This window comes from Humulus lupulus, chromosome 6 (genome assembly GCF_963169125.1).
Source record: "Humulus lupulus chromosome 6, drHumLupu1.1, whole genome shotgun sequence".
Taxonomy (NCBI): domain Eukaryota; kingdom Viridiplantae; phylum Streptophyta; class Magnoliopsida; order Rosales; family Cannabaceae; genus Humulus; species Humulus lupulus.
Window position 1 is genome coordinate 919,865 of NC_084798.1, and position 25,308 is coordinate 945,172.

Below are 25,308 nucleotides of genomic sequence, written 5' to 3' on the forward strand. Positions count from 1 at the left end.
AAAAGAATATGCAAGGGTCATGGGCACAAAAGTTGTAGCCCTATGTCTTAGGGTTCTATTTATAAAATTTCGTACAAATCCGAGGTGTGTATAGTGTGATACAGTCAAAATACTGAGAGATGTACTAATATAAGGAAAGAACTTGCGAAAATTGCCATCATAAAGGGTAATTTTTTTTGAAATGTTGACTTAAGGCTCCGTTTCGACTCCAATATGTTCATTTAACAATGATATCACTCGGGGAAAAATATCGAACGAGTTGAACACGAGGGTAATACATTTCGGAGAAATTAGTGAAATCTCCAATTCACCAAAGGGGTACCCCTTTCAGAAATCTTCGATTTCTCTAATATGGATTCGAGCAATGTTTTGATAGTGAATACAAAAGAATATGCGAGGGTCATGGGCACAAGAGTTGTAGCCCTATGTCTTAGGGTTCTATGTATAAAATCGTATATAAATCCGAGGTGTGTATAGGGTGATACAGTCAAAGTACTCATAGATGTACTAATATAAGGAAAAAACTTGCGAAAATTGCCATCAAAAAGGGGAATTTTTTTTGAAATGTTGACTTAAGGCTCCGTTTCGACTCCAATATGTTCATTTACCAATGAGATCTCTCGGGGAAAAATTACGAACGAGTTGAACACGAGGGTAATACATTTCGGAGAAATTAGTGAAATCTTCTATTCACCAAAGGGGTATCCATTTTAGAAATCTTCGATTTCTCTAATATGGATTCGAGCAATGTCTTGATAGTGAATACAAAAGAATATGCGAGGGTCATGGGCATAAAAGTTGTAGCCCTATGTCTTAGGGTTCTATGTATAAAATTTCGTGCAAATCCGAGGTGTGTATAGTGTGATACAGTCAAAATACTCATAGATGTACTAATATAAGGAAAAAACTTTCGAAAATTGCCATCAAAATGGGGAATTTTTTTTGAAATGTTGACTTAAGGCTCCGTTTCGACTCCAATATGTTCATTTACCAATGATATCACTCGAGGAAAAATATCGAACGAGTTGAACACAAGGGTAATACATTTCGGAGAAATTAGTGAAATCTCCAATTCACCAAAGGGGTACCCCTTTCAGAAATCTTTGATTTCTTTAATATGGATTTGAGCAATGTTTTGATAGTGAATAAAAAAGAATATGCGAGGGTCATGGGCACAAGAGTTGTAGCCCTATGTCTTAGGGTTCTATGTATAAAATCTCGTGCAAATCCGAGGTGTGTATAGTGTGATACAGTCAAAATACTCATAGATGTACTAATATAAGGAAAAAACTTGCGAAAATTGCCAACAAAAAGGGGAATTTTTTTTGAAATGTTGATTTAAGGCTCCGTTCGACTCCAATATGTCCATTTAACAATGATATCACTCGGGGAAAAATATCGAACGAGTTGAACACGAGGGTAATACATTTCGGAGAAATTAGTGAAATCTCCAATTCACCAAAGGGGTACCCCTTTCAGAAATCTTCGATTTCTCTAATATGGATTCGAGCAAAGTTTTGATAGTGAATCCAAAAGAATATGCGAAGGTCATGGGCACAAAAGTTGTAGCCCTATGTCTTAGGGTTCTATGTATAAAATATCGTGCAAATCCGAGTTGTGTATAGTGTGATACAGTCAAAATACTGAGAGATGTACTAATATAAGGAAAAAACTTGCGAAAATTGCCATCAAAAAGGGGAATTTTTTTTGAAATGTTGACTTAAGGCTCCGTTTCGAGTCCAATATGTTCATTTACCCATGAGATCTTTTGGGGAAAAATATCGAACGAGTTGAACACGAGGGTAATACATTTCGGAGAAATTAGTGAAATCTCCAATTCACCAAAGGGGTACCCCTTTCAGAAATCTTCGATTTCTCTAATATGGATTCGAGCAATGATTTGATAGTGAATACAAAAGAATATGCAAGGGTCATCGGCACAAAAGTTGTAGCCCTATGTCTTAGGGTTCTATGTATAAAATCTCGTGCAAATCCGAGGTGTGTATAGTGTGATACAGTCAAATTACTGAGAGATGTACTAATTTAAGGAAAAAACTTGCGAAAATTGCCATCATAAAGGGGAATTTTTTTTGAAATGTTGATTTAAGGCTCCGTTCTACTCCAATATGTTCATTTAACAATGATATCACTCGGGGAAAAATATCGAACGAGTTGAACACGAGGGTAATACATTTCGGAGAAATTAGTGAAATCTCCAATTCACCAAAGGGGTACCCCTTTCAGAAATCTTCGATTTCTCTAATATGGATTCGTGCAATGTTTTGATAGTGAATACAAAAGAATATGCGAGGGTGATGGGCAAAAGAGTTGTAGCCCTATGTCTTAGGGTTCTATGTATAAAATCTCGTGCAAATCCGAGGTGTGTATAGTGTGATACAGTCAAAATACTCATAGATGTACTAATATAAGGAAAAAACTTGCGAAAATTGCCATCAAAAAGGGGAATTTTTTTTGAAATGTTGACTTAAGGCTCCGTGTCGACTCCAATATGTTCATTTACCAATGAGATCACTCGGGGAAAAATATCGAACGAGTTGAACACGAGGGTAATACATTTCGGAGAAATTAGTGAAATCTCCAATTCACCAAAGGGGTACCCCTTTCAGAAATCTTCGATTTCTCTAATATGGATTCGAGCAATGTTTTGATAGTGAATACAAAAGAATATGCAAGGGTCATGGGCACAAAAGTTGTAGCCCTATGTCTTAGGGTTCTATGTCTAAAATTTCGTGCAAATCCGAGGTGTGTATAGTGTGATACAGTCAAAATACTGAGAGATGTACTAATATATGGAAAAAACTTGCGAAAATTGCCATCAAAATGGGGAATTTTTTTTGAAATGTTGACTTAAGGCTCCGTTTCGACTCCAATATGTTCATTTACCAATGATATCACTCGGGGAAAAATATCGAACGAGTTGAACACGAGGGTAATACATTTCGGAGAAATTAGTGAAATCTCCAATTCACCAAAGGGGTACCCCTTTCAGAAATCTTCGATTTCTCTAATATGGATTCGAGCAATGTTTTGATAGTGAATACAAAAGAATATGCGAGGGTCATGGGCACAAGAGTTGTAGCCCTATGTCTTAGGGTTCTATGTATAAAATCGCATATAAATCCGAGGTGTGTATAGGGTGATACAGTCAAAATACTATTAGATGTACTAATATAAGGAAAAAACTTGCGAAAATTGCCATCAAAAAGGGGAATTTTTTTTGAATTGTTGACTTAAGGCTCCGTTTCGACTCCAATATGTTCATTTACCAATGAGATCTCTCGGGGAAAAATATCGAACGAGTTGAACACGAGGGTAATACATTTCGGAGAAATTAGTGAAATCTCCAATTCACTAAAGGGGTACCCCTTTCAGAAATCTTCGATTTCTCTAATATGGATTCGAGCAATGTTTTGATAGTGAATACAAAAGAATATGCAAGGGTCATGGGCACAAAAGTTGTAGCCCTATGTCTTAGGGTTCTATTTATAAAATTTCGTACAAATCCGAGGTGTGTATAGTGTGATACAGTCAAAATACTGAGAGATGTACTAATATAAGGAAAGAACTTGCGAAAATTGCCATCATAAAGGGTAATTTTTTTTGAAATGTTGACTTAAGGCTCCGTTTCGACTCCAATATGTTCATTTAACAATGATATCACTCGGGGAAAAATATCGAACGAGTTGAACACGAGGGTAATACATTTCGGAGAAATTAGTGAAATCTCCAATTCACCACAGGGGTACCCCTTTCAGAAATCTTCGATTTCTCTAATATGGATTCGAGCAATGTTTTGATAGTGAATACAAAAGAATATGCGAGGGTCATGGGCACAAGAGTTGTAGCCCTATGTCTTAGGGTTCTATGTATAAAATCGTATATAAATCCGAGGTGTGTATAGGGTGATACAGTCAAAATACTCATAGATGTACTAATATAAGGAAAAAACTTGCGAAAATTGCCATCAAAAAGGGGAATTTTTTTTGAAATGTTGACTTAAGGCTCCGTTTCGACTCCAATATGTTCATTTACCAATGAGATCTCTCGGGGAAAAATTACGAACGAGTTGAACACGAGGGTAATACATTTCGGAGAAATTAGTGAAATCTTCTATTCACCAAAGGGGTATCCATTTTAGAAATCTTCGATTTCTCTAATATGGATTCGAGCAATGTCTTGATAGTGAATACAAAAGAATATGCGAGGGTCATGGGCATAAAAGTTGTAGCCCTATGTCTTAGGGTTCTATGTATAAAATTTCGTGCAAATCCGAGGTGTGTATAGTGTGATACAGTCAAAATACTCATAGATGTACTAATATAAGGAAAAAACTTTCGAAAATTGCCATCAAAATGGGGAATTTTTTTTGAAATGTTGACTTAAGGCTCCGTTTCGACTCCAATATGTTCATTTACCAATGATATCACTCGAGGAAAAATATCGAACGAGTTGAACACAAGGGTAATACATTTCGGAGAAATTAGTGAAATCTCCAATTCACCAAAGGGGTACCCCTTTCAGAAATCTTTGATTTCTTTAATATGGATTTGAGCAATGTTTTGATAGTGAATAAAAAAGAATATGCGAGGGTCATGGGCACAAGAGTTGTAGCCCTATGTCTTAGGGTTCTATGTATAAAATCTCGTGCAAATCCGAGGTGTGTATAGTGTGATACAGTCAAAATACTCATAGATGTACTAATATAAGGAAAAAACTTGCGAAAATTGCCAACAAAAAGGGGAATTTTTTTTGAAATGTTGATTTAAGGCTCCGTTCGACTCCAATATGTCCATTTAACAATGATATCACTCGGGGAAAAATATCGAACGAGTTGAACACGAGGGTAATACATTTCGGAGAAATTAGTGAAATCTCCAATTCACCAAAGGGGTACCCCTTTCAGAAATCTTCGATTTCTCTAATATGGATTCGAGCAAAGTTTTGATAGTGAATCCAAAAGAATATGCGAAGGTCATGGGCACAAAAGTTGTAGCCCTATGTCTTAGGGTTCTATGTATAAAATATCGTGCAAATCCGAGTTGTGTATAGTGTGATACAGTCAAAATACTGAGAGATGTACTAATATAAGGAAAAAACTTGCGAAAATTGCCATCAAAAAGGGGAATTTTTTTTGAAATGTTGACTTAAGGCTCCGTTTCGAGTCCAATATGTTCATTTACCCATGAGATCTTTTGGGGAAAAATATCGAACGAGTTGAACACGAGGGTAATACATTTCGGAGAAATTAGTGAAATCTCCAATTCACCAAAGGGGTACCCCTTTCAGAAATCTTCGATTTCTCTAATATGGATTCGAGCAATGATTTGATAGTGAATACAAAAGAATATGCAAGGGTCATCGGCACAAAAGTTGTAGCCCTATGTCTTAGGGTTCTATGTATAAAATCTCGTGCAAATCCGAGGTGTGTATAGTGTGATACAGTCAAATTACTGAGAGATGTACTAATTTAAGGAAAAAACTTGCGAAAATTGCCATCATAAAGGGGAATTTTTTTTGAAATGTTGATTTAAGGCTCCGTTCTACTCCAATATGTTCATTTAACAATGATATCACTCGGGGAAAAATATCGAACGAGTTGAACACGAGGGTAATACATTTCGGAGAAATTAGTGAAATCTCCAATTCACCAAAGGGGTACCCCTTTCAGAAATCTTCGATTTCTCTAATATGGATTCGTGCAATGTTTTGATAGTGAATACAAAAGAATATGCGAGGGTGATGGGCAAAAGAGTTGTAGCCCTATGTCTTAGGGTTCTATGTATAAAATCTCGTGCAAATCCGAGGTGTGTATAGTGTGATACAGTCAAAATACTCATAGATGTACTAATATAAGGAAAAAACTTGCGAAAATTGCCATCAAAAAGGGGAATTTTTTTTGAAATGTTGACTTAAGGCTCCGTGTCGACTCCAATATGTTCATTTACCAATGAGATCACTCGGGGAAAAATATCGAACGAGTTGAACACGAGGGTAATACATTTCGGAGAAATTAGTGAAATCTCCAATTCACCAAAGGGGTACCCCTTTCAGAAATCTTCGATTTCTCTAATATGGATTCGAGCAATGTTTTGATAGTGAATACAAAAGAATATGCAAGGGTCATGGGCACAAAAGTTGTAGCCCTATGTCTTAGGGTTCTATGTCTAAAATTTCGTGCAAATCCGAGGTGTGTATAGTGTGATACAGTCAAAATACTGAGAGATGTACTAATATATGGAAAGAACTTGCGAAAATTGCCATCAAAATGGGGAATTTTTTTTGAAATGTTGACTTAAGGCTCCGTTTCGACTCCAATATGTTCATTTACCAATGATATCACTCGGGGAAAAATATCGAACGAGTTGAACACGAGGGTAATACATTTCGGAGAAATTAGTGAAATCTCCAATTCACCAAAGGGGTACCCCTTTCAGAAATCTTCGATTTCTCTAATATGGATTCGAGCAATGTTTTGATAGTGAATACAAAAGAATATGCGAGGGTCATGGGCACAAGAGTTGTAGCCCTATGTCTTAGGGTTCTATGTATAAAATCGCATATAAATCCGAGGTGTGTATAGGGTGATACAGTCAAAATACTATTAGATGTACTAATATAAGGAAAAAACTTGCGAAAATTGCCATCAAAAAGGGGAATTTTTTTTGAATTGTTGACTTAAGGCTCCGTTTCGACTCCAATATGTTCATTTACCAATGAGATCTCTCGGGGAAAAATATCGAACGAGTTGAACACGAGGGTAATACATTTCGGAGAAATTAGTGAAATCTCCAATTCACTAAAGGGGTACCCCTTTCAGAAATCTTCGATTTCTCTAATATGGATTCGAGCAATGTTTTGATAGTGAATACAAAAGAATATGCAAGGGTCATGGGCACAAAAGTTGTAGCCCTATGTCTTAGGGTTCTATTTATAAAATTTCGTACAAATCCGAGGTGTGTATAGTGTGATACAGTCAAAATACTGAGAGATGTACTAATATAAGGAAAGAACTTGCGAAAATTGCCATCATAAAGGGTAATTTTTTTTGAAATGTTGACTTAAGGCTCCGTTTCGACTCCAATATGTTCATTTAACAATGATATCACTCGGGGAAAAATATCGAACGAGTTGAACACGAGGGTAATACATTTCGGAGAAATTAGTGAAATCTCCAATTCACCACAGGGGTACCCCTTTCAGAAATCTTCGATTTCTCTAATATGGATTCGAGCAATGTTTTGATAGTGAATACAAAAGAATATGCGAGGGTCATGGGCACAAGAGTTGTAGCCCTATGTCTTAGGGTTCTATGTATAAAATCGTATATAAATCCGAGGTGTGTATAGGGTGATACAGTCAAAATACTCATAGATGTACTAATATAAGGAAAAAACTTGCGAAAATTGCCATCAAAAAGGGGAATTTTTTTTGAAATGTTGACTTAAGGCTCCGTTTCGACTCCAATATGTTCATTTACCAATGAGATCTCTCGGGGAAAAATTACGAACGAGTTGAACACGAGGGTAATACATTTCGGAGAAATTAGTGAAATCTTCAATTCACCAAAGGGGTATCCATTTTAGAAATCTTCGATTTCTCTAATATGGATTCGAGCAATGTCTTGATAGTGAATACAAAAGAATATGCGAGGGTCATGGGCATAAAAGTTGTAGCCCTATGTCTTAGGGTTCTATGTATAAAATTTCGTGCAAATCCGAGGTGTGTATTGTGTGATACAGTCAAAATACTCATAGATGTACTAATATAAGGAAAAAACTTTCGAAAATTGCCATCAAAATGGGGAATTTTTTTTGAAATGTTGACTTAAGGCTCCGTTTCGACTCCAATATGTTCATTTACCAATGATATCACTCGAGGAAAAATATCGAACGAGTTGAACACAAGGGTAATACATTTCGGAGAAATTAGTGAAATCTCCAATTCACCAAAGGGGTACCCCTTTCAGAAATCTTTGATTTCTTTAATATGGATTTGAGCAATGTTTTGATAGTGAATAAAAAAGAATATGCGAGGGTCATGGGCACAAGAGTTGTAGCCCTATGTCTTAGGGTTCTATGTATAAAATCTCGTGCAAATCCGAGGTGTGTATAGTGTGATACAGTCAAAATACTCATAGATGTACTAATATAAGGAAAAAACTTGCGAAAATTGCCAACAAAAAGGGGAATTTTTTTTGAAATGTTGATTTAAGGCTCCGTTCGACTCCAATATGTCCATTTAACAATGATATCACTCGGGGAAAAATATCGAACGAGTTGAACACGAGGGTAATACATTTCGGAGAAATTAGTGAAATCTCCAATTCACCAAAGGGGTACCCCTTTCAGAAATCTTCGATTTCTCTAATATGGATTCGAGCAAAGTTTTGATAGTGAATCCAAAAGAATATGCGAAGGTCATGGGCACAAAAGTTGTAGCCCTATGTCTTAGGGTTCTATGTATAAAATATCGTGCAAATCCGAGTTGTGTATAGTGTGATACAGTCAAAATACTGAGAGATGTACTAATATAAGGAAAAAACTTGCGAAAATTGCCATCAAAAAGGGGAATTTTTTTTGAAATGTTGACTTAAGGCTCCGTTTCGAGTCCAATATGTTCATTTACCCATGAGATCTTTTGGGGAAAAATATCGAACGAGTTGAACACGAGGGTAATACATTTCGGAGAAATTAGTGAAATCTCCAATTCACCAAAGGGGTACCCCTTTCAGAAATCTTCGATTTCTCTAATATGGATTCGAGCAATGATTTGATAGTGAATACAAAAGAATATGCAAGGGTCATCGGCACAAAAGTTGTAGCCCTATGTCTTAGGGTTCTATGTATAAAATCTCGTGCAAATCCGAGGTGTGTATAGTGTGATACAGTCAAAATACTGAGAGATGTACTAATTTAAGGAAAAAACTTGCGAAAATTGCCATCATAAAGGGGAATTTTTTTTGAAATGTTGATTTAAGGCTCCGTTCTACTCCAATATGTTCATTTAACAATGATATCACTCGGGGAAAAATATCGAACGAGTTGAACACGAGGGTAATAAATTTCGGAGAAATTAGTGAAATCTCCAATTCACCAAAGGGGTACCCCTTTCAGAAATCTTCGATTTCTCTAATATGGATTCGAGCAATGTTTTGATAGTGAATACAAAAGAATATGCGAGGGTCATGGGCAAAAGAGTTGTAGCCCTATGTCTTAGGGTTCTATGTATAAAATATCGTGCAAATCCTAGGTGTGTATAGTGTGATACAGTCAAAATACTGAGAGATGTACTAATATAAGGAAAATACTTGCGAAAATTGCCATCATAAAGGGGAATTTTTTTTGAAATGTTGACTTAAGGCTCCGTTTCGACTCCAATATGTTCATTTAACAATGATATCACTCGGGGAAAAATATCGAACGAGTTGAACACGTGGGTAATAAATTTCGGAGAAATTAGTGAAATCTCCAATTCCCCAAAGGGGTACCCCTTTCAGAAATCTTCGATTTCTCTAATATGGATTCGAGCAATGTTTTGATATTGAATACAAAAGAATATTCGAGGGTCATGGGCACAAAAGTTGTAGCCCTATGTCTTAGGGTTCTATGTCTAAAATTTCGTGCAAATCCGAGGTGTGTATAGTGTGATACAGTCAAAATACTGAGAGATGTACTAATTTAAGGAAAAAACTTGCCAAAATTGCCATCATAAATGGGAATTTTTTTTGAAATGTTGACTTAAGGCTCCGTTTTGACTCCAATATGTTCATTTACCAATGATATCACTCGGGGAAAAATATCGAACGAGTTGAACACGAGGGTAAAATATTTCGGAGAAATTAGTGAAATATCCAATTCACCAAAGGGGTACCCCTTTCAGAAATCTTCGATTTCTCTAATATGGATTCGAGCAATGTTTTGATAGTGAATACAAAAGAATATGCGAGGGTCATGGGCACAAGAGTTGTAGCCCTATGTCTTAGGGTTCTATGTATAAAATCTCGTGCAAATCCGAGGTGTGTATAGTGTGATACAGTCAAAATACTCATAGATGTACTAATATAAGGAAAAAACTTGCGAAAATTGCCAACAAAAAGGGGAATTTTTTTTGAAATGTTGATTTAAGGCTCCGTTCGACTCCAATATGTCCATTTAACAATGATATCACTCGGGGAAAAATATCGAACGAGTTGAACACGAGGGTAATACATTTCGGAGAAATTAGTGAAATCTCCAATTCACCAAAGGGGTACCCCTTTCAGAAATCTTCGATTTCTCTAATATGGATTCGAGCAAAGTTTTGATAGTGAATCCAAAAGAATATGCGTAGGTCATGGGCACAAAAGTTGTAGCCCTATGTCTTAGGGTTCTATGTATAAAATATCGTGCAAATCCGAGTTGTGTATAGTGTGATACAGTCAAAATACTGAGAGATGTACTAATATAAGGAAAAAACTTGCGAAAATTGCCATCAAAAAGGGGAATTTTTTTTGAAATGTTGACTTAAGGCTCCGTTTCGAGTCCAATATGTTCATTTACCCATGAGATCTTTTGGGGAAAAATATCGAACGAGTTGAACACGAGGGTAATACATTTCAGAGAAATTAGTGAAATCTCCAATTCACCAAAGGGGTACCCCTTTCAGAAATCTTCGATTTCTCTAATATGGATTCGTGCAATGTTTTGATAGTGAATACAAAAGAATATGTGAGGGTCATGGGCACAAGAGTTGTAGCCCTATGTCTTAGGGTTCTATGTATAAAATATCGTGCAAATCCTAGGTGTGTATAGTGTGATACAGTCAAAATACTGAGAGATGTACTAATATAAGGAAAATACTTGCGAAAATTGCCATCATAAAGGGGAATTTTTTTTGAAATGTTGACTTAAGGCTCCGTTTCGACTCCAATATGTTCATTTAACAATGATATCACTCGGGGAAAAATATCGAACGAGTTGAACACGTGGGTAATAAATTTCGGAGAAATTAGTGAAATCTCCAATTCCCCAAAGGGGTACCCCTTTCAGAAATCTTCGATTTCTCTAATATGGATTCGAGCAATGTTTTGATATTGAATACAAAAGAATATTCGAGGGTCATGGGCACAAAAGTTGTAGCCCTATGTCTTAGGGTTCTATGTCTAAAATTTCGTGCAAATCCGAGGTGTGTATAGTGTGATACAGTCAAAATACTGAGAGATGTACTAATTTAAGGAAAAAACTTGCCAAAATTGCCATCATAAATGGGAATTTTTTTTGAAATGTTGACTTAAGGCTCCGTTTTGACTCCAATATGTTCATTTACCAATGATATCACTCGGGGAAAAATATCGAACGAGTTGAACACGAGGGTAAAATATTTCGGAGAAATTAGTGAAATATCCAATTCACCAAAGGGGTACCCCTTTCAGAAATCTTCGATTTCTCTAATATGGATTCGAGCAATGTTTTGATAGTGAATACAAAAGAATATGCGAGGGTCATGGGCACAAGAGTTGTAGCCCTATGTCTTAGGGTTCTATGTATAAAATCTCGTGCAAATCCGAGGTGTGTATAGTGTGATACAGTCAAAATACTCATAGATGTACTAATATAAGGAAAAAACTTGCGAAAATTGCCATCAAAAAGGGGAATTTTTTTTGAAATGTTGACTTAAGGCTCCGTGTCGACTCCAATATGTTCATTTACCAATGAGATCACTCGGGGAAAAATATCGAACGAGTTGAACACGAGGGTAATACATTTCGGAGAAATTAGTGAAATCTCCAATTCACCAAAGGGGTACCCCTTTCAGAAATCTTCGATTTCTCTAATATGGATTCGAGCAATGTTTTGATAGTGAATACAAAAGAATATGCAAGGGTCATGGGCACAAAAGTTGTAGCCCTATGTCTTAGGGTTCTACGTCTAAAATTTCGTGCAAATCCGAGGTGTGTATAGTGTGATACAGTCAAAATACTGAGAGATGTACTAATATAAGGAAAAAACTTGCGAAAATTGCCATCAAAATGGGGAATTTTTTTTGAAATGTTGACTTAAGGCTCCGTTTCGACTCCAATATGTTCATTTACCAATGATATCACTCGGGGAAAAATATCGAACGAGTTGAACACGAGGGTAATACATTTCGGAGAAATTAGTGAAATCTCCAATTCACCAAAGGGGTACCCCTTTCAGAAATCTTCGATTTCTCTAATATGGATTCGAGCAATGTTTTGATAGTGAATACAAAAGAATATGCGAGGGTCATGGGCACAAGAGTTGTAGCCCTATGTCTTAGGGTTCTATGTATAAAATATCTTGCAAATCCTAGGTGTGTATAGTGTGATACAGTCAAAATACTGAGAGATGTACTAATATAAGGAAAAAACTTGCGAAAATTGCCATCATAAAGGGGAATTTTTTTTGAAATGTTGACTTAAGGCTCCGTTTCGACTCCAATATGTTCATTTAACAATGATATCACTCGGGGAAAAATATCGAACGAGTTGAACACGTGGGTAATAAATTTCAGAGAAATTAGTGAAATCTCCAATTCCCCAAAGGGGTACCCCTTTCAGAAATCTTCGATTTCTCTAATATGGATTCGAGCAATGCTTTGATATTGAATACAAAAGAATATTCGAGGGTCATGGGCACAAAAGTTGTAGCCCTATGTCTTAGGGTTCTATGTCTAAAATTTCGTGCAAATCCGAGGTGTGTATAGTGTGATACAGTCAAAATACTGAGAGATGTACTAATTTAAGGAAAAAACTTGCCAAAATTGCCATCATAAATGGGAATTTTTTTTGAAATGTTGACTTAAGGCTCCGTTTTGACTCCAATATGTTCATTTACCAATGATATCACTCGGGGAAAAATATCGAACGAGTTGAACACGAGGGTAAAATATTTCGGAGAAATTAGTGAAATATCCAATTCACCAAAGGGGTACCCCTTTCAGAAATCTTCGATTTCTCTAATATGGATTCGAGCAATGTTTTGATAGTGAATACAAAAGAATATGCGAGGGTCATGGGCACAAGAGTTGTAGCCCTATGTCTTAGGGTTCTATGTATAAAATCTCGTGCAAATCCGAGGTGTGTATAGTGTGATACAGTCAAAATACTCATAGATGTACTAATATAAGGAAAAAACTTGCGAAAATTGCCATCAAAAAGGGGAATTTTTTTTGAAATGTTGACTTAAGGCTCCGTGTCGACTCCAATATGTTCATTTACCAATGAGATCACTCGGGGAAAAATATCGAACGAGTTGAACACGAGGGTAATACATTTCGGAGAAATTAGTGAAATCTCCAATTCACCAAAGGGGTACCCCTTTCAGAAATCTTCGATTTCTCTAATATGGATTCGAGCAATGTTTTGATAGTGAATACAAAAGAATATGCAAGGGTCATGGGCACAAAAGTTGTAGCCCTATGTCTTAGGGTTCTACGTCTAAAATTTCGTGCAAATCCGAGGTGTGTATAGTGTGATACAGTCAAAATACTGAGAGATGTACTAATATAAGGAAAAAACTTGCGAAAATTGCCATCAAAATGGGGAATTTTTTTTGAAATGTTGACTTAAGGCTCCGTTTCGACTCCAATATGTTCATTTACCAATGATATCACTCGGGGAAAAATATCGAACGAGTTGAACACGAGGGTAATACATTTCGGAGAAATTAGTGAAATCTCCAATTCACCAAAGGGGTACCCCTTTCAGAAATCTTCGATTTCTCTAATATGGATTCGAGCAATGTTTTGATAGTGAATACAAAAGAATATGCGAGGGTCATGGGCACAAGAGTTGTAGCCCTATGTCTTAGGGTTCTATGTATAAAATATCTTGCAAATCCTAGGTGTGTATAGTGTGATACAGTCAAAATACTGAGAGATGTACTAATATAAGGAAAAAACTTGCGAAAATTGCCATCATAAAGGGGAATTTTTTTTGAAATGTTGACTTAAGGCTCCGTTTCGACTCCAATATGTTCATTTAACAATGATATCACTCGGGGAAAAATATCGAACGAGTTGAACACGTGGGTAATAAATTTCAGAGAAATTAGTGAAATCTCCAATTCCCCAAAGGGGTACCCCTTTCAGAAATCTTCGATTTCTCTAATATGGATTCGAGCAATGCTTTGATATTGAATACAAAAGAATATTCGAGGGTCATGGGCACAAAAGTTGTAGCCCTATGTCTTAGGGTTCTATGTCTAAAATTTCGTGCAAATCCGAGGTGTGTATAGTGTGATACAGTCAAAATACTGAGAGATGTACTAATTTAAGGAAAAAACTTGCCAAAATTGCCATCATAAAGGGGAATTTTTTTTGAAATGTTGACTTAAGGCTCCGTTTTGACTCCAATATGTTCATTTACCAATGATATCACTCGGGGAAAAATATCGAACGAGTTGAACACGAGGGTAATACATTTCGGAGAAATTAGTGAAATCTCCAATTCCCCAAAGGGGTACCCCTTTCAGAAATCTTCGATTTCTCTAATATGGATTCGAGCAATGTCTTGATATTGAATACAAAAGAATATTCGAGGGTCATGGGCACAAAAGTTGTAGCCCTATGTCTTAGGGTTCTATGTCTAAAATTTCGTGCAAATCCGAGGTGTGTATAGTGTGATACAGTCAAAATACTGAGAGATGTACTAATTTAAGGAAAAAACTTGCGAAAATTGCCATCGAAAAGGGGAATTTTTTTTGAAATGTTGACTTAAGGCTCCGTTTCGACTCCAATATGTTCATTTACCAATGAGATCTCTCGGGGAAAAATTACGAACGAGTTGAACACGAGGGTAATACATTTCGGAGAAATTAGTGAAATCTACAATTCACCAAAGGGGTACCCATTTTAGAAATCTTCGATTTCTCTAATATGGATTCGAGCAATGTCTTGATAGTGAATACAAAAGAATATGCGAGGGTCATGGGCATAAAAGTTGTAGCCCTATGTCTTAGTGTTCTATGTATAAAATTTCGTGCAAATCCGAGGTGTGTATAGTGTGATACAGTCAAAATACTCATAGATGTACTAATATAAGGAAAAAACTTGCGAAAATTGCCATCAAAATGCGGAATTTTTTTTGAAATGTTGACTTAAGGCTCCGTGTCGACTCCAATATGTTCATTTACCAATGATATCACTCGGGGAAAAATATCGAACGAGTTGAACACGAGGGTAATACATTTCGGAGAAATTAGTGAAATCTCCAATTCACCAAAGGGGTACCCCTTTCAGAAATCTTTGATTTCTTTAATATGGATTTGAGAAATGTTTTGATAGTGAATAAAAAAGAATATGCGAGGGTCATGGGCACAAGAGTTGTAGCCCTATGTCTTAGGGTTCTATGTATAAAATCTCGTGCAAATCCGAGGTGTGTATAGTGTGATACAGTCAAAATACTCATAGATGTACTAATATAAGGAAAAAACTTGCGAAAATTGCCATCAAAAAGGGGAATTTTTTTTGAAATGTTGACTTAAGGCTCCGTGTCGACTCCAATATGTTCATTTACCAATGAGATCACTCGGGGAAAAATATCGAACGAGTTGAACACGAGGGTAATACATTTCGGAGAAATTAGTGAAATCTCCAATTCACCAAAGGGGTACCCCTTTCAGAAATCTTCGATTTCTCTAATATGGATTCGAGCAATGTTTTGATAGTGAATACAAAAGAATATGAAAGGGTCATGGGCACAAAAGTTGTAGCCCTATGTCTTAGGGTTCTATGTATAAAATCTCGTACAAATCCGAGGTGTGTATAATGTGATACAGTCAAAATACTGAGAGATGTACTAATATAAGGAAAGAACTTGCGAAAATTGCCATCATAAAGGGGAATTTTTTTTGAAATGTTGACTTAAGGCTCCGTTTTGACTCCAATATGTTCATTTAACAATGATATCACTCGGGGAAAAATATCGAACGAGTTGAACACGAGGGTAATACATTTCGGAGAAATTAGTGAAATCTCCAATTCCCCAAAGGGGTACCCCTTTCAGAAATCTTCGATTTCTCTAATATGGATTCGAGCAATGTCTTGATATTGAATACAAAACAATATTCGAGGGTCATGGGCACAAAAGTTGTAGCCCTATGTCTTAGGGTTCTATGTCTAAAATTTCGTGCAAATCGGAGGTGTGTATAGTGTGATACAGTCAAAATACTGAGAGATGTACTAATTTAAGGAAAAAACTTGCGAAAATTGCCATCAAAAAGGGGAATTTTTTTGGAAATGTTGACTTATGGCTCCGTTTCGACTCCAATATGTTCATTTAACAATGAGATCACTCGGGGAAAAATATCGAACGAGTTGAACACGAGGGTAATACATTTCGGAGAAATTAGTGAAATATCCAATTCACCAAAGGGGTACCCCTTTCAGAAATCTTCGATTTCTCTAATATGGATTTCAGCAATGTTTTGATAGTGAATACAAAAGAATATGCGAGGGTCATGGGCACAAGAGTTGTAGCCCTATGTCTTAAGGTTCTATGTATAAAATTTCGTGTAAATTCGTGGTGTGTAGAGAGTGATACAGTCTAAATACTGAGAGATGTACGAAGATAAGGAAAAAACTTGTGAAAATTGCCATCAAAAAGGGAATTTTTTTTGAAATGTTGACTTTAGGCTCCGTTTCGACTCCAATATATTCATTTACCCATGAGATCTCTTGGGGAAAAATATCGAACGAGTTGAACACGAGGGTAATACATTTCGGAGAAATTAGTGAAATGTCCAATTCACCAAAGGGGTACCCCTTTCAGAAATCTTCTATTTCTCTAATATGGATTCGAGCAATGTTTTGATAGTGAATACAAAAGAATATGCGAGGGTCATGGGCCCAAGAGTTGTAGCCCTATGTCTTAGGGTTCTATGTATAAAATATCGTGCAAGTCCTAGGAGTGTATAGTGTGATACAGTCAAAATACTGAGAGATGTACTAATATAAGGAAAGAACTTGCGAAAATTGCCATCATAAAGGGGAATTTTTTTTGAAATGTTGACTTAAGGCTCCGTTTCGACTCCAATATGTTCATTTACCAATGATATTACTCGGGGAAAAATATCGAATGAGTTGAACACGAGGGTAATACATTTCGGAGAAATTAGTGAAATCTCCAATTCACCAAAGGGGTACCCCTTTCAGAAATCTTCGATTTCTCTAATATGGATTCGAGCAATGTTTTGATAGTGAATACAAAAGAATATGCGAGGATCATGGGCACAAGAGTTGTAGCCCTATGTCTTAGGGTTCTATGTATAAAATCTCGTGCAAATCCGAGGTGTGTATAGTGTGATACAATCAAAATACTGAGAGATGTACTAATATAAGGAAAAAACTTGCGAATATTGCCATCATAAAGGGGAAGTTTTTTTGAAATGTTGACTTAAGGCTCCGTTTCGACTCCAATATGTTCATTTACCAATGATATTACTCGGGGAAAAATATCGAATGAGTTGAACACGAGGGTAATACATTTCGGAGAAATTAGTGAAATCTCCAATTCACCAAAGGGGTACCCCTTTCAGAAATCTTCGATTTCTCTAATATGGATTCGAGCAATGTTTTGATAGTGAATACAAAAGAATATGCGAGGATCATGGGCACAAGAGTTGTAGCCCTATGTCTTAGGGTTCTATGTATAAAATCTCGTGCAAATCCGAGGTGTGTATAGTGTGATACAGTCAAAATACTGAGAGATGTACTAATATAAGGAAAAAACTTGCGAAAATTGCCATCATAAAGGGGAATTTTTTTTGAAATGTTGACTTAAGGCTCCGTTTCGACTCCAATATGTTCATTTACCAATGAGATCTCTCGGGGAAAAATATCGAACGAGTTGAACACGAGGGTAATACATTTCGGAGAAATTAGTGAAATCTCCAATTCACCAAAGGGGTACCCCTTTTAGAAATCTTCGATTTCTCTAATATGGATTCGAGCAATGTTTTGATAGTGAATACAAAAGAATATGCGAGGGTCATGGGCATAAAAGTTGTAGCCCTATGTCTTAGGGTTCTATGTATAAAATTTCGTGCAAATCCGAGGTGTGTATAGTGTGATACAGTCAAAATACTCATAGATGTACTAATATAAGGAAAAAACTTGCGAAAATTGCCATCAAAATGGGGAATTTTTTTTGAAATGTTGACTTAAGGCTCCGTTTCGACTCCAATATGTTCATTTACCAATGAGATCACTCGGGGAAAAATATCGAATGAGTTGAACACGAGGGTAATACATTTCGGAGAAATTAGTGAAATCTCCAATTCACCAAAGGGGTACCCCTTTCAGAAATCTTCGATTTCTCTAATATGGATTCGAGCAATGTTTTGATAGTGAATACAAAAGAATATGCGAGGGTCATGGGCACAAGAGTTGTAGCCCTATGTCTTAGGGTTCTATGTATAAAATCGCATATAAATCCGAGGTGTGTATAGGGTGATACAGTCAAAATACTCATAGATGTACTAATATAAGGAAAAAACTTGCGAAAATTGCCATCAAAATGCGGAATTTTTTTTGAAATGTTGACTTAAGGCTCCGTGTCGACTCCAATATGTTCATTTACCAATGATATCACTCGGGGAAAAATATCGAACGAGTTGAACACGAGGGTAATACATTTCGGAGAAATTAGTGAAATCTCCAATTCACCAAAGGGGTACCCCTTTCAGAAATCTTCGATTTCTCTAATATGGATTCGAGCAATGTTTTGATAGTGAATACAAAAGAATATTCGAGGGTCATGGGCACAAAAGTTGTAGCCCTATGTCTTAGGGTTCTATGTCTAAAATTTCGTGCAAATCCGAGGTGTGTATAGTGTGATACAGTCAAAATACTGAGAGATGTACTAATTTAAGGAAAAAACTTGCGAAAATTGCCATCGAAAAGGGGAATTTTTTTTGAAATGTTGACTTAAGGCTCCGTTTCGACTCCAATATGTTCATTTACCAATGAGATCTCTCGGGGTAAAATTACGAACGAGTTGAACACGAGGGTAATACATTTCGGAGAAATTAGTGAAATCTACAATTCACCAAAGGGGTACCCATTTTAGAAATCTTCGATTTCTCTAATATGGATTCGAGCAATGTCTTGATAGTGAATACAAAAGAATATGCGAGGGTCATGGGCATAAAAGTTGTAGCCCTATGTCTTAGTGTTCTATGTATAAAATTTCGTGCAAATCCGAGGTGTGTATAGGGTGATACAGTCAAAATACTGAGAGATGTACGAAGATAAGGAAAAAACTTACGAAAATTGCCATCAAAAAGGGGAATTTTTTTTGAAATGTTGACTTAAGGCTCCGTTTCGACTCCAATATGTTCATTTACCCATGAGATCTTTTGGGGAAAAATATCGAACGAGTTGAACACGAGGGTAATACATTTCGGAGAAATTAGTGAAATCTCCAATTCACCAAAGGGGTACCCCTTTCAGAAATCTTCGATTTCTCTAATATTGATTCGAGCAATGTTTTGATAGTGAATACAAAAGAATATGCGAGGGTCATGGGCACAAAAGTTGTAGCCCTATGTCTTAGGGTTCTATGTATAAAATTTCGTGCAAATTCGAGGTGTGTAGAGGGTGATACAGTCAAAATACTGAGAGATGTACGAAGATAAGGAAAAAACTTGCGAAAATTGCCATCATAAAGGGGAATTTTTTTTGAAATGTTGACTTAAGGCTCCGTTTCGACTCCAATATGTTCATTTACCAATGATATCACTCGGGGAAAAATATCGAACGAGTTGAACACGAGGGTAATACATTTCGGAGAAATTAGTGAAATCTCCAATTCACCAAAGGGGTACCCCTTTTAGAAATCTTCGATTTCTCTAATATGGATTCGAGCAATGTTTTGATAGTGAATACAAAAGAATATGCGAGGATCATGGGCACAAGAGTTGTAGCCCTATGTCTTAGGGTTCTATGTATAAAATCTCGTGCAAAATTTTTGGTGTGTATAGTGTGATACAGCCAAAATACTGAGAGATGTACTAATATAAGGAAAAAACTTGCGAAAATTGCCATCATAAAGGGGAATTTTTTTTGAAATGTTGACTTAAGGCTCCGTTTCGACTCCAATATGTTCATTTACCAATGATATCACTCGGGGAAAAATATCTAACGAGTTGAACACGAGGGTAATACATTTCGGAGAAATTAGTGAAATCTCCAATTCACCAAAGGGGTACCCCTTTCAGAAATCTTCGATTTCTCTAATATGGATTCGAGCAATGTTTTGATAGTGAATACAAAAGAATATGCAAGGGTCATGGGCACAAAAGTTGTAGCCCTATGTCTTAGGGTTCTATTTATAAAATTTCGTACAAATCCGAGGTGTGTATAGTGTGATACAGTCAAAATACTGAGAGATGTACTAATATAAGGAAAGAACTTGCGAAAATTGCCATCATAAAGGGTAATTTTTTTTGAAATGTTGACTTAAGGCTCCGTTTCGACTCCAATATGTTCATTTAACAATGATATCACTCGGGGAAAAATATCGAACGAGTTGAACACGAGGGTAATACATTTCGGAGAAATTAGTGAAATCTCCAATTCACCAAAGGGGTACCCCTTTCAGAAATCTTCGATTTCTCTAATATGGATTCGAGCAATGTTTTGATAGTGAATACAAAAGAATATGCGAGGGTCATGGGCACAAGAGTTGTAGCCCTATGTCTTAGGGTTCTATGTATAAAATCGCATATAAATCCGAGGTGTGTATAGGGTGATACAGTCAAAATACTCATAGATGTACTAATATAAGGAAAAAACTTGCGAAAATTGCCATCAAAAAGGGGAATTTTTTTTGAATTGTTGACTTAAGGCTCCGTTTCGACTCCAATATGTTCATTTACCAATGAGATCTCTCGGGGAAAAATATCGAACGAGTTGAACACGAGGGTAATACATTTCGGAGAAATTAGTGAAATCTCCAATTCACTAAAGGGGTACCCCTTTCAGAAATCTTCGATTTCTCTAATATGGATTCGAGCAATGTTTTGATAGTGAATACAAAAGAATATGCAAGGGTCATGGGCACAAAAGTTGTAGCCCTATGTCTTAGGGTTCTATTTATAAAATTTCGTACAAATCCGAGGTGTGTATAGTGTGATACAGTCAAAATACTGAGAGATGTACTAATATAAGGAAAGAACTTGCGAAAATTGCCATCATAAAGGGTAATTTTTTTTGAAATGTTGACTTAAGGCTCCGTTTCGACTCCAATATGTTCATTTAACAATGATATCACTCGAGGAAAAATATCGAACGAGTTGAACACGAGGGTAATACATTTCGGAGAAATTAGTGAAATCTCCAATTCACCAAAGGGGTACCCCTTTCAGAAATCTTCGATTTCTCTAATATGGATTCGAGCAATGTTTTGATAGTGAATAAAAAAGAATATGCGAGGGTCATGGGCACAAGAGTTGTAGCCCTATGTCTTAGGGTTCTATGTATAAAATCGCATATAAATCCGAGGTGTGTATAGGGTGATACAGTCAAAATACTCATAGATGTACTAATATAAGGAAAAAACTTGCGAAAATTGCCATAAAAAAGGGGAATTTTTTTTGAATTGTTGACTTAAGGCTCCGTTTCGACTCCAATATGTTCATTTACCAATGAGATCTCTCGGGGAAAAATATCGAACGAGTTGAACACGAGGGTAATACATTTCGGAGAAATTAGTGAAATCTCCAATTCACTAAAGGGGTACCCCTTTCAGAAATCTTCGATTTCTCTAATATGGATTCGAGCAATGTTTTGATAGTGAATACAAAAGAATATGCAAGGGTCATGGGCACAAAAGTTGTAGCCCTATGTCTTAGGGTTCTATTTATAAAATTTCGTACAAATCCGAGGTGTGTATAGTGTGATACAGTCAAAATACTGAGAGATGTACTAATATAAGGAAAGAACTTGCGAAAATTGCCATCATAAAGGGTAATTTTTTTTGAAATGTTGACTTAAGGCTCCGTTTCGACTCCAATATGTTCATTTAACAATGATATCACTCGGGGAAAAATATCGAACGAGTTGAACACGAGGGTAATACATTTCGGAGAAATTAGTGAAATCTCCAATTCACCACAGGGGTACCCCTTTCAGAAATCTTCGATTTCTCTAATATGGATTCGAGCAATGTTTTGATAGTGAATACAAAAGAATATGCGAGGGTCATGGGCACAAGAGTTGTAGCCCTATGTCTTAGGGTTCTATGTATAAAATCGTATATAAATCCGAGGTGTGTATAGGGTGATACAGTCAAAGTACTCATAGATGTACTAATATAAGGAAAAAACTTGCGAAAATTGCCATCAAAAAGGGGAATTTTTTTTGAAATGTTGACTTAAGGCTCCGTTTCGACTCCAATATGTTCATTTACCAATGAGATCTCTCGGGGAAAAATTACGAACGAGTTGAACACGAGGGTAATACATTTCGGAGAAATTAGTGAAATCTTCTATTCACCAAAGGGGTATCCATTTTAGAAATCTTCGATTTCTCTAATATGGATTCGAGCAATGTCTTGATAGTGAATACAAAAGAATATGCGAGGGTCATGGGCATAAAAGTTGTAGCCCTATGTCTTAGGGTTCTATGTATAAAATTTCGTGCAAATCCGAGGTGTGTATAGTGTGATACAGTCAAAATACTCATAGATGTACTAATATAAGGAAAAAACTTTCGAAAATTGCCATCAAAATGGGGAATTTTTTTTGAAATGTTGACTTAAGGCTCCGTTTCGACTCCAATATGTTCATTTACCAATGATATCACTCGAGGAAAAATATCGAACGAGTTGAACACAAGGGTAATACATTTCGGAGAAATTAGTGAAATCTCCAATTCACCAAAGGGGTACCCCTTTCAGAAATCTTTGATTTCTTTAATATGGATTTGAGCAATGTTTTGATAGTGAATAAAAAAGAATATGCGAGGGTCATGGGCACAAGAGTTGTAGCCCTATGTCTTAGGGTTCTATGTATAAAATCTCGTGCAAATCCGAGGTGTGTATAGTGTGATACAGTCAAAATACTCATAGATGTACTAATATAAGGAAAAAACTTGCGAAAATTGCCAACAAAAAGGGGAATTTTTTTTGAAATGTTGATTTAAGGCTCCGTTCGACTCCAATATGTCCATTTAACAATGATATCACTCGGGGAAAAATATCGAACGAGTTGAACACGAGGGTAATACATTTCGGAGAAATTAGTGAAATCTCCAATTCACCAAAGGGGTACCCCTTTCAGAAATCTTCGATTTCTCTAATATGGATTCGAGCAAAGTTTTGATAGTGAATCCAAAAGAATATGCGAAGGTCATGGGCACAAAAGTTGTAGCCCTATGTCTTAGGGTTCTATGTATAAAATATCGTGCAAATCCGAGTTGTGTATAGTGTGATACAGTCAAAATACTGAGAGATGTACTAATATAAGGAAAAAACTTGCGAAAATTGCCATCAAAAAGGGGAATTTTTTTTGAAATGTTGACTTAAGGCTCCGTTTCGAGTCCAATATGTTCATTTACCCATGAGATCTTTTGGGGAAAAATATCGAACGAGTTGAACACGAGGGTAATACATTTCGGAGAAATTAGTGAAATCTCCAATTCACCAAAGGGGTACCCCTTTCAGAAATCTTCGATTTCTCTAATATGGATTCGAGCAATGATTTGATAGTGAATACAAAAGAATATGCAAGGGTCATCGGCACAAAAGTTGTAGCCCTATGTCTTAGGGTTCTATGTATAAAATCTCGTGCAAATCCGAGGTGTGTATAGTGTGATACAGTCAAATTACTGAGAGATGTACTAATTTAAGGAAAAAACTTGCGAAAATTGCCATCATAAAGGGGAATTTTTTTTGAAATGTTGATTTAAGGCTCCGTTCTACTCCAATATGTTCATTTAACAATGATATCACTCGGGGAAAAATATCGAACGAGTTGAACACGAGGGTAATACATTTCGGAGAAATTAGTGAAATCTCCAATTCACCAAAGGGGTACCCCTTTCAGAAATCTTCGATTTCTCTAATATGGATTCGTGCAATGTTTTGATAGTGAATACAAAAGAATATGCGAGGGTGATGGGCAAAAGAGTTGTAGCCCTATGTCTTAGGGTTCTATGTATAAAATCTCGTGCAAATCCGAGGTGTGTATAGTGTGATACAGTCAAAATACTCATAGATGTACTAATATAAGGAAAAAACTTGCGAAAATTGCCATCAAAAAGGGGAATTTTTTTTGAAATGTTGACTTAAGGCTCCGTGTCGACTCCAATATGTTCATTTACCAATGAGATCACTCGGGGAAAAATATCGAACGAGTTGAACACGAGGGTAATACATTTCGGAGAAATTAGTGAAATCTCCAATTCACCAAAGGGGTACCCCTTTCAGAAATCTTCGATTTCTCTAATATGGATTCGAGCAATGTTTTGATAGTGAATACAAAAGAATATGCAAGGGTCATGGGCACAAAAGTTGTAGCCCTATGTCTTAGGGTTCTATGTCTAAAATTTCGTGCAAATCCGAGGTGTGTATAGTGTGATACAGTCAAAATACTGAGAGATGTACTAATATATGGAAAAAACTTGCGAAAATTGCCATCAAAATGGGGAATTTTTTTTGAAATGTTGACTTAAGGCTCCGTTTCGACTCCAATATGTTCATTTACCAATGATATCACTCGGGGAAAAATATCGAACGAGTTGAACACGAGGGTAATACATTTCGGAGAAATTAGTGAAATCTCCAATTCACCAAAGGGGTACCCCTTTCAGAAATCTTCGATTTCTCTAATATGGATTCGAGCAATGTTTTGATAGTGAATACAAAAGAATATGCGAGGGTCATGGGCACAAGAGTTGTAGCCCTATGTCTTAGGGTTCTATGTATAAAATCGCATATAAATCCGAGGTGTGTATAGGGTGATACAGTCAAAATACTATTAGATGTACCAATATAAGGAAAAAACTTGCGAAAATTGCCATCAAAAAGGGGAATTTTTTTTGAATTGTTGACTTAAGGCTCCGTTTCGACTCCAATATGTTCATTTACCAATGAGATCTCTCGGGGAAAAATATCGAACGAGTTGAACACGAGGGTAATACATTTCGGAGAAATTAGTGAAATCTCCAATTCACTAAAGGGGTACCCCTTTCAGAAATCTTCGATTTCTCTAATATGGATTCGAGCAATGTTTTGATAGTGAATACAAAAGAATATGCAAGGGTCATGGGCACAAAATTTGTAGC